Raw genomic sequence first — 12,408 nt, 5'->3', positions numbered from 1 at the left:
TACTTCTGTGTTTGACGTTCATTCTAACAGTCAACACTTTCAAGAGCAGAGGAGAACTTACGGGGCTTTCTAGGAATAGGGGAGTATAAAAGAGAAAGTAAAGCACGAATTGGATTCATAAACGTATTTTCCATTTGAGCGACATAAACTGACATGCCCATAATTCTCAAATATAATTTGAACTTATTGAACCCTTTATTCAAGGAGACAAATAAGACACCCTGTCTAAAATATCTGCTTTAACTTAAAACTCCAACATGTCATGAATATTGCTTTGGCTTGTGGTTCCTATTGTTTAAAACATAGGGAACTGCATAAAACACCCATTTCCTATAATGTAAATATTATCATGGCCTCTAATGAAAAGGAGGTTTATCAAAACAGTTCTTATGCAGTCTTCAATCTCTGTAGGCTCGCCCAAAAAGAAGGCCTTTTTTTTCAATCTTGGGGAGGGTAGCCTGTGGGTGGAGGGATGTTTTTTGATGTTGGTGCAGGCAGGTAGGAAGGTGATGTTCTATCTTGCTTTGCTGGGCAAAGGGCACCCACAAACATAATACCTACCTTCCTGCTGCTTTAAAATCTTTAAAAAAGAAACTAGATTGCTCACTCCTGCACTTCTACCTCTGACAACATTTTGTAGTGTGGGCAAAGGAAAATCGGGGGTCAATTGAGTTTTTAACAAGATCAAGCTCAATTGGACCTTATTTATGAATTTACTTTTGGTGGCCAGGCTCCTGATTTTGCTGCCCCTTCGCGCACTCTACTTTGGGGGTAGGCTCAGGGCTGGGTGAGAAGGTTATATTTCCCCAGCCAAAAAAATACCAAACTGAGGCAGAATGTAATGTCCAGCTCGATGCCTTATTATTCAGGAAGATCAAGTGGACATAACCATCTCAAAGCAGCATTCAAAGAAAAATAGGTGTTGACCCAACTATTTTGATCAATATTCCACCGTGACCACCAGAAACAGATTACTTGACCATTGATTGGCTATCAATGCCATTTGAAGATTTTTACTGGTGTAGAATGTCCACTACTTTCCATTCCAGAACACTGCTCTCCAAAAATGATGAATTTATCAAGATGTTTTGTATGCAAGGTGTTATAAAGATGCAAGTGTTACTTTATCAGTTTTACAATCTGTTACAGCATGTGTTACTATGTTCTTTGCAATGTGCACAGATGGTGTCAAAAGACTGAATTATATAAATTAGGTGGATCAAAACATTATTTGTTCTTGATGCAGTGTCCAGAAGTCATTCGGTCCTTTGAAAATGATATTGCCTTTGATTAAAGGAGAAGTGGATTCATCTTGATTTCTATTTTCCTTTTTCAAGGTTTTTTTTTAATCTCCTGGTAACTCTTAAACCTTCCCACCTTTGTTCCAAGTTACCAGCAGTTCTATGCCAACACATTTAAGATACCTTTCCAAATGTGAGATAGAGACAATAATTTGAGGAAGAAATGCTGAGAAATCTTAATTGATTCTTGGGTTGAAAGAGTCTATTTTTTTAAAAATGACTTTGCTGATGATTTTAAAAATTCATCTTATATTAGATTAGATGATGTAAGCATTAAAAGAATGTCATGTATCAGCCAGCTATACAATTGTGAGAGACATCACAGTAAATCTCAATCCAGCTTTCATCTTATAGGGAACAATTAAGAGTCATAGAAGCACACAGTGTTGAGTCGGCACTGCCCAACACACTAAATCTACCTCACCCCCCCCTTTTCCAGCACTTTGCTATTGTCCCGAATGTTATTACTTTTCAAGTGCCCATCTGTATGCTTTTAAATGGTTATGAGGTTTCAGACTTCAACGACCTGCCCAGGTAGTGTATTCCAGATTCCCACTGCCATCTGGGGTGACAAGAATTTCCTCAAATATCCTGTTGGCCTCCTGCCCTTCACCTTAAAATTATGCCTCATTATTATCTGCTAAGGGGAATGGCTACTTTCTATACACCCTTTCCATGCCGTTTATAAGGGACGGCATGATGGCTCAGTGGTTAGCATTGCTGCCTTACAGTGCCAGAGGCCTAGGTTCAATTCTGCCCATGAACAACTGCCTGTGTGGAGTTTGCACGTACTCTCTTCGTCTGTGTGTGTTTCCTCCAGCTGCTCCAGTTTCCTCACCAGCTAATAGTATACAGTACTAAGGAAGGTAGAGAGGTACTTGGAAGTTTCTACCATTATAAAATTAAAGACTAGTTGACAAGTTAGATATTCAATCTTGTATTCCAGAAAATTTTGGTCAAAGATAGAACTCCAATCACTTTATGAGCATTTATTTGAAGAGTTACACATTATAAACACACAACTCCTAATAAGTCAATTTTTGCCTACATGTAGGGGTAAAAGTGAATCCACAGATAACACACTTCACCTGTATACAATAACACACAGTTAAAACACAATTAACAATTCTGTTTTCCTCCTTATATAAAAGATTAGATTCTATATGTACAGTCATGATTTCAAAACAAATTTAAATCAAATTAAATACCTCCATTTGTTGGACAAATTCTGACATTGAAATATCTCTTATTTGGACCACAATCAAGTTATTTGTACATGCAGTTTTTTTTGTAAAACCAAATCAACGCTTTAAGAGTTGCATCCAACTACTTATTTTTAAAGATTTTCTTTCTCCCCAGCATTTAATTCCAGCCAGCAAAGTCAATTCATCAGCTTTTCTCACGCAGATGTTTCATAGCATGTACATTATTTGGAAATGGACCGTTTTCTAGGCCAAATTATGTTGAATGTCCCTATTTATTTTCTAAGCTATTCATGGTAAAGGACAACAGCTGCTATTTTCACGCATGATATATATCGAAACCAGCTGCAGTTGAATGTCCATTAGGAGCGTACATGGCATCACTAAAAGTAACTAGCGTAATCTTTTTTGGATTACCCTGAAGGAAACTTAAGTACATAATACTCCAGATTATTTTAAAAAATATTTAACTTGCCCTTAAAATATGCCTTGTGTTCAGGTGTTTCACTTTGATACTAATGGCCACCAGATTCTAATTAGCATCTGGTCTAGTTTGAGCACCAAACTAGTTCAACTGACTAATCAAGCTTTACAATTGATGCTTCTTCTTCAGAAATAATATTATCTTTCAAGGGAAATGCAACACAATTAACCAGAGTGGGAGAAAGCCCTTCAAAGAGGATGAGAGATAATGAGAACTGCAGATACTGGAGAATCCGAGATAATAAAGTGTGGAGCTGGATGAACACAGCAGGCCAAGCAGCATCTTAGGAGCACTAAAGCTGATGTTTCGGGCCTAGACCCTTCTTCAGATGAAGGATCTAGGCCCGAAACGTCAACTTTTATGCTCCTAAGATGCTGCTTGGCCTTCAAATAGGATCATTGGTTTGAAGACTTTTTACCTATTCAAATTAGTCACACGTAAATAAATTGCTTTAGATACTGTAAATTTTAAAATCCATTTGGGTTTTATCCATAACATGTCCCAAATAAGTATGATCCTGCAAGAAATCATTAAAATGTATTTCAGAGATGTCGGAAAGTTTTCCTTTAATATACTAATAAAACATCGTGGGAACAGTTGTTAGTTCAGCATAAACCATTTTTAGAAAATCAGATTGCATCCAAAAACACTCTAAAAGAATCATTCAGATCATGGACAGGTGTTTTGTTTCCAGATTTCCTTCTACTCTGCTGTACATTTGGGACTTCTCAGAAATGCAGCTTTATTTGGTTGATCTGCAGGCCCATAAATATGTCTAAAATAACAAATCAAAACTTAAACTGACATGTTTTAGCTATGGAACAGTCCATTCTCACATTTTCATCACTCATTTCCATGGTATCATTGTCCACATTATCAGGTTTTCTCTTTCCTGGGTAGTCACCTTGACTACTACCAACCATCCCTTTGTCTGTGTAACTTTCTTTATCTCTCTCAGGGCTATATCTCCACCGATTTGCTCACTCTCCAAAAATATCATAAATACCACCTTTTCCTAGCTATGATCTAAAGTTTTGAAAAGGGCCAATGGACTGAATGTTAACTCTGTTTTCTCTCAACAAATAGAGTTTTACAGCACAGAAACAGACCCTTTGTCCAACTCGTCCATGCAGGCCAGATATCCTAAATTAATCTAGTACGATGTGCCATCATTTGGTCCATATTCCCCTGAATCCATCCTATTCATCATGTATCCAATCCAGATTCTTTTTAAATGTTGTAATTGTACCAGCCTTCACCTCTTCCTCGGGCAGCTCATTCCACACGCCACCCTCTACATGAAAAAGTTGCCTCTTAGCTCCCTTGTAAATCTTTACCTTCTCACTTTAAACCTATGTCCTCTAGTTTTGGACTTACCCATCCTGGGAAAAAGAACTTGTCTCTTCACCCTATTCATGCCCCTTAGGATTTTACAAACCTCTATAAGGTCACCCCTCAAACTCTGTGCTCCAGGGAAAATAGCCTCAGCCCATTCAGCCTCTCTCTACAGCTAAAAACCAGTGGGCATAAGCTTAAGGTCAGCCAATATCCTGTCTACCTGTGACTCCAGCTTAAAGGAACTGTGAACCTGCACCCCAAGGTCTCCTTGTTCGGTAACACTCGTCAGGACCTTCTCATTAAGTGTATTAGTCCTGCCCTGATTTGCATTTCCAAAATGCAACAGCTCACGGTTATTGAAATCAAACTCCATCTGCCACTCCTTAGTCCATTGGCCCATCTGATAAAGGACCCATTGTACTCTGAGTTAATCTTCTTCTCTGCCCACTATACCTCCTCAATTTTGGAGTCAGCTGCAAACTTGCAAACCATACCTCTGAAATTTACATCCAATTCATTTATTTAGATGATGAAAAACAGTTGTTCCTGTGTTATTGATCCTGTGGCACCCAACTGGTCATAGGCCTCCAGTCTGAAAGACAACTGTCCACTATCACCCTCTGCCTCCTACTGTGAAGTGAATTTTGTACCCAAATGGCTGACTCTCCCTGGATACCATATGATTTAACCTCACTAATCAGTCTAACATGTCGAAGCTTGTCAAACGCCTTGCCATATAAACAATATCCATGGCTTTGCCTTCATCAATCTTCTTCATCACTTTTTTCAGAAAACTCAGTCAGGATAGTGAGACACACTTTTCCATGCACAAAGCCAAGTCGACTAATCCTAATCAAGTCCTTGCCTTTCCTAATACATATAAATCCTACCCCTCAGAATTCTCAGAGACAGGATTTAGATGAACTTGGAAAGGCAACAACTTACCCACCACTGACATTAGGCTCACCTTTGTATAGTTCCATGGCTCGCTCTTGCCAGATGCTGCCAGATCTGATGGTTTTCTGCTTTAATTTGCATCACTGAATCGCTCTATAGAAGCTCAAGCAAATAACCTTGGTTTAACCTCAAACCTCATCTTCAACACCATCCATATTCAAATCCATATATGCCACAGAGTTGGGAATGCCTTGTCTTGCATCTCAGAATAAACTCCAAACTCTCTTCAACTGTCTTAATTCTCTTTGTTTGACATTCAAATATTTTTTGGCACCCAAATATAATATCACCGCCTCCTAAACAAAGGTATAAAATCTGCAATTCTCCAGTCATTTGGCACCTCCTATGTGTCTGGCAAAGACTGAAAGATTATGGTCAGTTCCCTACAATTTCCATTCTCACATCCTTTAATATCCTTGGATGCATTTTATCCAGTCCTGGTGCATTGTCAATTTCAGTTATTGATAACCAATCCAACCATTTCTCCTTATTGATTTTGAACACTTCTCATGACAGATCTTCCTCCAACTGCCACCATAGCCTGGAAAGCATCCATCTCTTTGGTAAAAAACAGATACAAGGTATTCATTTAGTATCTCAGCCATGCATCTTGTCTTCATCTGAACCTTTGTTTCATCCTTAATCAACTCCACTGCTCCTTTTACAAAATTTTCCTGACAAATTTTTTTTGGAGAAGGCAGGAATATTTATAACTTGCCCGTCTTGTGTGTCCCCAATGCCAGAAAAAAACTGTCATGGGCTCCCTCAATCTATATTAAGAAGGTAGACTAGATACTAACATTTCTTATTTTAAAGGTCAGTGTCAAACATTGCATTTCAGGTGCAACTTGATTGGTCAAAATATTTGACTTTAAGCAAAACACAATTTACACTACAGTTAAAATACAGATAAAATGAACAGAAAAGAATTAGCTTAAATGTAACTCGGTTGAAATAGCTTAACAAAATAATATATAAATCAATCACACTAATTAACTGCTCAAATGTAGTAGCATCCCATAAACACACCCCTTGCAAAGGCAAATTCAGTAAAGTAGATTGCCCCACATGCCATTCTAGCAGCAGGAAGAGAACCGCAGATTTTAGCTGTAACAGAGAGAGAACTAAAAAACTTCCACATCTAGCTTCGAGAACTCAGTAACTGCTGAAAGCCAAAACTAAACTCCCGGTTGTGTGGGAGCTTGACCCCACCCTTTAGTCTACTTGTATTGTTGCAACATTTTAAAAATAACAAGGTCTCACAAGCTGTTTATTGTACTGGCTTTGAGCAAACTGCTAATCACCTCTGTCTTAACCTTTCTTCATAAAAAAAAGGACAAAACACACCTCATAAAGCGGTAGTATCATCACAAGACTGCACGATTGTGGCCAATGCCTCCACAATTTCAACCCCTAATTTCTTAAATCCTTTTGAAAGATCTATTTCAAAAAAAGATTTTTTTCACTCTCTTAGCCATTCTGCCTCATCATTATACATTGTGTCACATTGACTTAATGTAGCTTGATGGATAAATTTCCCCGATTCTGTGCATTAAATCCTCCCAGTCCTTAAAGTCAATGTTACTGCACTTCAAGGAGAGTTCTCAAGTGTTTGTGAAGCATTTTCTTTGCCCTTTCCTGGAACATTAGTTATTTATTCATTCAGAGAACAGGACCAGGCCAATCCATTGAAGTTAATTTTTCAGGGGTTTTGCAAGAATACTTGTGAAGCTAATCTCAGGGAGGTGAGCATTAGCATCTGTTCAATGCCCTTCCATTCAGTTCTGAGTTTGTGGTGGAAGCATTTCTGATGGAATTTCTCAAAGAATGTATGGGAACTTAAAACACACTCTTTGTCTAAAAGATGTAAATATCCAAACCAAAGCACCAGAGTTAACAGATTATTATACGTTTCTGCAATCACCTTACTTGAATAATAATTAAACATTTATTCCTACCCTGCGTTATACAAAGAGAGATCATAAGGACATTCAACTTGGAGCCTTTCCACTCTCCATAACTCATCAAACATGAAATGTCATGTCATCCATTTTGGGAGGAATAACATCAAAATGGACTATTATTTAAATGATGAAAAATTGCAGCATGCTGCTGTGCAGAGGGACCTGGGTGTCATTGTGCATGAGTCACAAAAGGTTGGTTTGCAGATGCAGCAAGTAATTAAGAAGGCAAATGGAATATTGCCCTTCTTTGTTCGAGGAGTGGAGTTTAAAAATAGGGTGGTAATGCTGCAGCTGTACATGGTGCTGGTGACACTACGCCTGGAGTGCTGTGTACAATTTTGATCTTACTTGAGAAAAGATGTACGGTCACTGAAGGAGGTACAGAGGAGGTTCACTCAGTCAATTCCTGAGTTGAGAGGGTTAAATTATGGTTAGAGATTGAGTAGACTGGAACAATGCTCATTGGAATTTAGAGATTTGAAGTGGCAGGGGGGGATCTTATGGAAGCATATAAAATTATGTAGGGTAGACATAAGACAGAAGTGGGACGTTGTTTCCATTGTCAGATGAAACTAGATAACGTATTGCTTTAAATAAGGGGGAACAGGCTTAGGATTGAGTTGAGGAAGAATTTCTTCACCCAAAGGGTTCTGAATCTATGGAATTCCCTGTCCAGTGAAACAGTTAAGGCTAGCCTGCTAAATGTTGTTAAAGCAAAGATAGCTTTTTGAACACTTCTGGAATTAAGAGTTATGGTGAGCAGACAGGTAAGTGGACCTGGTTCCAAGTAAAAATCAGCCATGATCTTATTAAATACTGGAGCAGGTTCTAGAACCAAATGATCTATTCCTGCTCAAATTTCTTATGTTCTTATTGAACCAGTTATTAATTAAATATCTGTCAATCTCTTCCATAAATTTTCTCAATATTCCAACATCCACCATACTTTGGGGTAGTAAATCCCACAGGTTCATGACGTTTTGAGAGAAGTGATTTCTCTTCACTTCACTGTTAGAAGAGATAGAAGATTTAAAACAATAACCTGTCATTCTAAATTGATCCACATAAAGAAACATCCTTCCTACTTCTATTTTATCAATCCATTTTTGCATCTTATATACCTCAATTACGTTACCTCTCATTTTCTAAACTGCACAGAGTATAGGCCTAAACTACTCACTCTCTTTTCATAAGACAAACCACTCATCTCTGGAATCAGTGTCGTGAACCTTCTCTGAACTGTCTCTAAAGCAGCTACGTCCATGCTCAAATATGGGGAACAAAACTGTACCTCATGCTCCAGGCACAGTCACACGAATGCCTCATAAGTGGCAGCAACACTTCCTCACTTTTATACTCTATTCCTTTAATGATAAAGGCTATTAAAACATTCAACACATATGCAATTTGAGCTATTTGCACTTAACATTGCATCTATATTTATACTTGAGGTTTAAGGAGGAGGGGATGTGTAGATGAAAATGTTTGAATTTGAACTTCATGAATTTAACATCCTGCTGTTACAGTACCTTTTGTTGTATGACTGTACATGTTCCATGAAATAAACATCAAAGAATGCAGAATAGCAGATTGGACATAAAGAGCTCTTTAAAATGTGTGAATCCATTAAAAAACGCACGGGTTGCAACAAACAACTGCATCTCCCAGTCGCGAACCATTTCAACTCCTCCTCACATTCCTCAGACGACATGTCCATTCTGGGCCTCCTGCAGTGCCACAACGATGTCACCCGAAGGTTGCAGGACCAGCAACTCATATTTCGCTTGGGAACCCTGCAGCCCAATGGTATCAATGTGGATTTCACAAGCCTCCCCCCACTTCATCGCAAAACCAGCCCAGCTCGTCCCCGCCTCCCTACCCTGCTCTTCTTCTCACTTACTGCCTCCTCCCACCTCAAGCCGCACCTCCATTCCCTATCTCCTAACCTCCTCTCGCCCCCGTAACCTGTCCATTCTCCCCGGACTGACCTATCCCGTCCCTAACTCTCCACCTATACTCACCTCTACAGGCTCCATCCCTGCCCCTTCAACTTGCCTGTCTGCTCTCCACCTATCTTCTCCTCTATCCACCTTCGATCTGCCTCCCCCTCTCTCCCTATTTATTTCGGAACCCTCTCCCCTTTTCTGATGAAGGGTCTAGGCCCGAAACGTCAGCTTTTGTGCACCTAAGATGCTGCTTGGCCTGCTGTGTTCATCCAGCTCCACACTTTGTTATCTCGGAGTCTCCAGCATCCGCAGTTCCCATTTTCCCAGTTATTTCTGTAGCAACACGTCATAATATTCTAATCTGTCATTCCACACAACCTTAAGACAATACAAACCCACAGGTTTTTAAAATTTAAGCTTCATGTCATCTGAACGCTACTTTTGATTTATCTTATCCTCACTCAATTTTTGTCAATTTCAGTTTCATCCATGATGGTATCCATGACCATCCTCAGCATTAAATAAAGCTGATTATGTAAATTGTGATAATCCACTGCATATAATCAGGTAATGAAGCATTGGATAAATTTGCTCTGCCGATTTAGATTTAAGTACAAAGATAGAATTTTTCTTGCTCCTTAGAGACAGATTTGGAAGTGGCTATGCCAGCAAAATAGGTGGGAGCCACATTTGCCTTGAGAGACTTCCCATGAAAACTCAAAAAACTGTGTCAACTATCCACCCTACAGATGTGAGCAGCTGTAGGCAAATTAAGTTTATCTTGGGTTCCATATTGCATTAGTGGTAGTATTTTCCTGACATGAGTACAGCAATCTGCTAACTTCAGAACCTGCCAGCTCAGATATGAAGGTCTCGACGTAACTAGGGGCTATCAGCACTTCTCATGTCCTATAGCCTCATGCTTTAAAATACTGCAAAGAATTTTCTCCTTCAAAGCATGGCTCCAGTGACTTCAGATATCTTTAACTTATCACTTCTCGCAGGGGAAGTCCCCATATTTAGGCTTAGCTGAGATTCTGAGTGGTCTGGCTGGTTTAAAAGTGGATAAACATCCAAGCTGTTAACTGAGGGATATAAAGGAATAGCAGGGGCTTTGGTAATAATTTTCAGTTCCTGTCTATCCACAGGAATGGTGCCAGTGGACTGGAGAACAACCAATGTGCTACCTTTATGCAAGGCAAAAGGAGAAATAAACCAGTCAACTAGAGGCCAGCCAGTCTCACCCCACTGTTAGGAAACTATTGGAAGCAATTCTGAGTGGCAGATTTAATCTGTATTTAGTGAGGCAGGGATTAATCAAGTGTAGTCAGCATGGATTTATTAAGAAGTGGTCATGGCTGACCAACTTGGCTGAATTTTTCAAAGATGTGACCAGGTGTAATGAGGAGTGCAATACATTTGACATTGTCCGCTTGGGCTTCAGCAACGTGTTTGATAATGCCCTCCAAAAGTGAGAGCCCATGGGATCCAAGAAAATTTGGTTAATTGGCAAAGTGGCAGGAAGTAGAGAGTGATGGTAAAGGGATGCTTTTATAATTGGAAGTCTATGCCCAGTGCGGTTCCACAGGATCAGTTTTGGGGCCCTTGATATAAATGAGATACATTTAAATGTAGGAAGGTTGCAGGTGATATGATCATTGACAGGATGGTAAATGACGAGAAGTATATCCTCAAGTTAAAGATGGATATAAATATAGTAGTCAAATGAGCTAATCACTACCAAATGGAATTCAATTGGGATAAGCGTGAGGTGATGCTTTTGGGCAAGACAATTGAAGCAAGGGAATACATGATGAATGGTAGGCCCCTGAGAATCATTGGGGATCAGGGAGACCTTGTTGTGCACATCCACTGGTCCCTTAACGTAGCAGGACAGGTAGATGCAGTGGTTAAGATGACGTATGGGATACTTGTCTTTAGCGGAGGCAAAGAGTTTAGGAGAAGGGAGGTTATGCTGGCACTGTATAAAAGTTGGTCAGGTCACACCTCAAGTATTGTGTACAGTTGTGGAATCCACATTATAGGACCGATGTGATTTCACTGGAATGGTGCAGAGGGCGAGTGCCAGGCCTGGACAGTTTTAGTTATGAAGAGTGATTGGATTGACTAGAATTGATTTCCTTGGGGTAGAGAAGACTAAGAAGGGGACATAATTGAGATATATAAAATTATGGCATAAATAGGGTAATCAGGAAGGAAGTCTTCCCCTTCATGGATGCATCAATGACCAGGAGGGTGTCGATATCAGGTAGGGGGCAGAAGGTTTAGATGGATGTAAGGAAGTTTTTGCTTTAAACTCAGAGTGTGGTGGGAAGGTGGGATTTGTAACCTGTAAGGATGGTCAAGGTGGAAACCCTTATAACATCTAAGAAGTTTTTAGATGTGCTCTAACACTACCAGGGCATGCAGGTTTATAAGCAGGTGCTGGAAAATGTATTTACAATAGTCAGGTAATTGTTTTTGACCAGCCCAGACTTGATTGGCCAAATGGCATTTTCCTGTGTTGTAGTTCACTATGATTCTAACATGAAAATGTATCCACTATAAATCACTTATAAATTCCAGGTATTTATACAGGGAAACAGTGGAATACTTTTAGTACCAGTAAACAATAAATTTGACAAGAAGCAAGAATTCCAGTTGAACTCAAAGTGATTCGGTGCATTTAGTTTGCGTACTGAGTCAATGATAAAAGCACACTACAGCGAGTAGTTCATTCACTCAGCATACAACATCTATTTAATTAGAATCTTACTACAAAGTACAGCAAACAGTATTGATAACCAAGCCTACAGCAAAATCTTAATGTAAAACAGGATTATGTCTCCAGCAAAATACATTGAATAGAGAACTTTCTGATAAATTAGATGTATATGGTCAATCCATATCACAGGCAGTAAAATCTTCAAGGATGTTTGATCTGGGGAAATTAGTGGAAATTACCTGCATTATGGCTACGAATAGAGGTTTTTTTTATGCAATCTGGATTCCAAAGTACACCCCAAATTCTAGCAAGGGAAATGCTATGAATGAAAGAGACGTCATTGTTTTCATTGACATCACTAAGGCATTCAAGCATGTACACAAATGTGGTCTATTTAAACTTCAGGAATAAATTGATTGCTTGTTGAAGCTGCTTGAGGTAATCCCCTCTTACCATAACTAGCTGCTGAGTACGATGACATGATGAGGTGA

At 39.3% G+C, this 12,408-nt stretch overlaps 1 protein-coding gene across 12 annotated transcripts in view; it reads left to right on the top strand.

The window, feature by feature from the left end:
- The window catches only part of tenm1 (teneurin transmembrane protein 1), a 2,164,854-nt gene that overhangs the window by 1,763,662 nt on the left and 388,784 nt on the right, over positions 1–12,408 (top strand). The window lies entirely within an intron of this gene.

Source organism: Stegostoma tigrinum, chromosome 15, assembly GCF_030684315.1.
Source record: "Stegostoma tigrinum isolate sSteTig4 chromosome 15, sSteTig4.hap1, whole genome shotgun sequence".
In the NCBI taxonomy this organism is placed as follows: Eukaryota; Metazoa; Chordata; class Chondrichthyes; order Orectolobiformes; family Stegostomatidae; genus Stegostoma; species Stegostoma tigrinum.
Note: the sequence above shows the minus strand (reverse complement) of the source record. Positions and strands in the feature narration are given on the sequence as shown.